We start from the raw sequence: 3,963 nt of genomic DNA on the forward strand, positions 1-3,963 counted from the left end.
GGAAGGTGGTGAAGGGCAGGGAAGGTGGTGACGGGTATTGAAGGTGATGAAGGGTAGGGAAGGTTGTGAAGGGTAGGGAAGGTGATGAAGGGTAGGCAAGGTGGTGAAGGGTAGGGAAGGTGGTGAAGGGTAGGGAAGGTGGTCAAGGGTAGGCAAGGTGGTCAAGGGTAGGGAAGGTGGTGAAGGGTAGGCAAGGTGGTGAAGGGTAGGGAAGGTGGTGAAGGGTAGGGAAGGTGGTCAAGGGTAGGCAAGGTGGTCAAGGGTAGGGAAGGTGGTGAAGGGTAGGCAAGGTGGTGAAGGGTAGGGAAGGTGGTGAAGGGTAGGGAAGGTGGTGAAGGGTAGGCAAGGTGGTGAAGGGTAGGGAAGGTGGTGAAGGGTAGGGAAGGTGGTCAAGGGTAGGCAAGGTGGTCAAGGGTAGGGAAGGTGGTCAAGGGTAGGCAAGGTGGTCAAGGGTAGGCAAGGTGGTCAAGGGTAGGCAAGGTGGTCAAGGGTAGGCAAGGTGGTCAAGGGTAGGCAAGGTGGTGAAGGAGAGCTAATGTGGTGAGAGTGATCACAGTACCTAGTCACAATACCTGGTCCATTACCCGCAATACTTATCACAGTACCAAGACCATTAGGCTTTCTAACATGTTCTCTTCTCAACACCATTTCACCCATTCATTCCCCCCACGTAAATGAGGTCTGCTAATTCAGCAACATTCACCTTAAAATATCCACATGCATTTAAGAGATACATAAAAGCCAAATTTTAATTAGAATGCAACAGCAGTTAAAGAATCTGAACAGTAACCCGGAATTAAATTTCCGGGTCAGTAAATTCCTCTCTCTACTCGAGTCGCATTCCAGGAGAGTCAAAGGCCCGTCTGGGAACTCATGTTTTTAAAGTGTATCGTCCAGAGGGGATTTTTTTTCCGTACGATTGTGAGGTGCTGAAAACGGATCAATATTCTGGAGCCAACGAAACAAAATATTAACGCAGATAAGATAGAGGCAGATATTAACGCAGATAGAGCTCAATCTTATCCATGGACCAGTACCATTGTTTCCTAATGGATTACAGATATATTGACCAGACCACACACTAGAAATTGAAGGGACGACGACGTTTCGGTCCGTCCTGGACCATTCTCAAGTATGTTGACATTCTGAAGTCAACATGCTTCAGCCACGTTATTGTGACTCATCGCCTGCATACAGATATATTATTATCACGCTTTATCGTAATGGATTACAGATATATTTTTAATTTTGCTTGTCTATCAAAACTAACATTAATAGATTTTATTATTGTCTCTACTAATAAATGTTCAATATTTCTTTTACTTTATTAATAAGTAATGTTTCCCTAACAAGTGTTGGCAGTCTAACACGGAAACAACTCACTAATGCTAATAATAATAGTAACTAGCTATGGGAGAAGACCAGCAATGTGTATGTGAATACTGCCCAACAAGCCAGAAAGGTTGGTTATAAGGAACATGAACTGAAAATGTGGCCAAGGAGCTGGGATATGAGGACAAGGAGCTGGGATATGAGGACAAGGAACTGGGATATGAGGACAAGGAGCTGGGATATGAGGACAAGGAACTGGGATATGAGGACAAGGAGCTGGGATATGAGGACAAGGAGCTGGGATATGAGGACAAGGAGCTGGATGTGAGGGCAAGGAGCTGGATTTGAGGACAAGGAACTGGGATATGAGGACAAGGAGCTGGGATATGAGGACAAGGAACTGGGATATGAGGACAAGGAGCTGGGATATGAGGACAAGGAGCTGGGATATGAGGACAAGGAGCTGGATGTGAGGGCAAGGAGCTGGATTTGAGGACAAGGAACTGGGATATGAGGACAAGGAGCTGGGATATGAGGACAAGGAGCTGGGATATGAAGACAAGGAGCTGGGATATGATAACAAGGAGCTGGGATATGATAACAAGGAGCTGGAATATGAGGACAAGGAGCTGGGATATGAGGACAAGGAGCTGGGATATGAGGACAAGGAGCTGGGATATGAGGACTAGGAACTGGGATATGAGGACAAGGAGCTGGGATATGAGAACAAGGAGCTGGATATGTGGACAAGGAGCTGCGATATGAGGACAAGAAGCTGGATATGAGGACAAGGAGCTGGGATATGTGGACAAGGAACTGGGATATGAGGACAAGGAGCTGGGATATGAGGACAAGGACCTAGGATATGAGAACAAGGAGCTGGGATATGAGGACAAGGAGCTGGGATAGAAGAACAAGGAGCTGGAAATGAGGACAAGGAGCTGAATATGAGGACAAAGAGCTGAATATGAGGACAAGGAGCTGGAATATAAGGAAAATAAGCTGAAAATATGCACAAGTACCTGGGATATGAGGACAAAGAGCTGGGATATGAGGACAAGGAGCTGGGATATGAGAACAAGGAGCTGGGATATGAATATGATTTGCTAGAATATGAAGACGGAGTGAGGGAATGATGCAAAACCAATTCGACCATTAGGAATCGAATCTTGCTTCTCGCAAGAAGGAGGATCAAGCAAGGTATTATTTTTAGTAAAACATACTGAAAACCTACATATCATTTTAATAACTGCCATGAATTTTGCAGGAATGTCTATAATAAAAGTATCCTGAGACATACAGAAAGCCACATAGATATATCTTAGAAAATTACATGAAGTTGAAAATAGATCAATAGAGACATTACAAGGAGAGATTGAGAGAATCAGGAGTGAGAAGAGAGCATGATGAGAGGAGGAGAGAGAGGAGAGCATGATGAGAGGAGGAGAGAGAGGAGAGCATGATGAGAGGAGGAGAGAGAGGAGAGCATGATGAGAGGAGGAGAGAGAGGAGAGCATGATGAGAGGAGGAGAGAGAGGAGAGCATGATGAGAGGAGGAGAGAGAGGAGAGCATGATGAGAGGAGGAGAGAGAGGAGAGCATGATGAGAGGAGGAGAGAGAGGAGAGAGAGAGGAAGGAACAGGAACCCTCTCACCAGTTGCCAATAGCCTCCGTAGCAACAATCATGCCGTAATGACTCAACAGCCAGACTAGTAACTGATAGGAAACAAGAGCAATCAGGAAGACAAATGTTCACAAGAGAGTAATTTGCCAGAGGCTCCACCTCCATATCGTCTAGCTCATGGAAATGATTAACATATTTAGTACTCATTAAATGACGCTTGGCGCTTGCGACTCCGTCTAATTGCCCAACTACCCTGTTAAGACTTCTACCACTTTGCCTATTTGTTTACAGTGGGTTGGTTGGTGGTCACATCAACACGGAGACCAGCCTGGGGGGTGTATATTGGCTACCATCTTAACAACAGCTAAAGAAGACACGAATCGACTACCATCATTACTACTGCCCGAAACGCTTTGCGTAATAGTGGCTTTAGGCATTGTATGTTCTAGCTCTTATCTCTAAATCCATCCACTTTTGTATCTTACCTTGTATGTATGTATGTATGTACCTTACCTGAATAAACATTTATTTATTATTTATTTATTTCACCCCCAGACTCTATTATTTTGTTGTCTAACCCGGCCTGTTGTATCATCTTTAAACTGTGTGAGGTTAGGTTAGGTTAGGTTAGGTTAGGTTATAAGATATGGTTAGGTTAGGTTAGGTTAGGTTAGGTTATAAGATATGGTTAGGTTAGGTTATAAGATATGGTTATGTTAGGTTAGGTTAGGTTAGGTTAGGTTAGGTTAGGTTATAAGATATGGTTAGGTTAGGTTAGGTTAGGTTAGGTTAGGTTATAAGATATGGTTAGGTTAGGTTTGGTTAGGTTAGGTTAGGTTAGGTTAGGTTAGGTTAGGTTATAAGATATGGTTAGGTTAGGTTAGGTTAGGTTATAAGATATGGTTAGGTTAGGTTAGGTTAGGTTATAAGATATGGTTAGGTTAGGTTAGGTTAGGTTAGGTTAGGTTAGGTTAGGTTATAAGATATGGTATGGACCCTATTAGATG

General features: G+C 44.0%; 1 protein-coding gene across 1 annotated transcript in view; it reads left to right on the forward strand.

The window, feature by feature from the left end:
* LOC138353962 (UDP-glycosyltransferase UGT5-like) overlaps positions 1–3,402 on the forward strand; it is a 41,296-nt gene extending 37,894 nt beyond the window's left edge. The window contains exon 10 of the mRNA XM_069307417.1: positions 3,248–3,402. The gene's annotated coding sequence lies outside the window, so the exon portion shown is untranslated. The remainder of the gene's footprint in view (positions 1–3,247) is intronic.
* Positions 3,403–3,963: the final 561 nt, after the last annotated feature.

Source organism: Procambarus clarkii, chromosome 60 (assembly GCF_040958095.1).
Source record: "Procambarus clarkii isolate CNS0578487 chromosome 60, FALCON_Pclarkii_2.0, whole genome shotgun sequence".
NCBI lineage: Eukaryota > Metazoa > Arthropoda > Malacostraca > Decapoda > Cambaridae > Procambarus > Procambarus clarkii.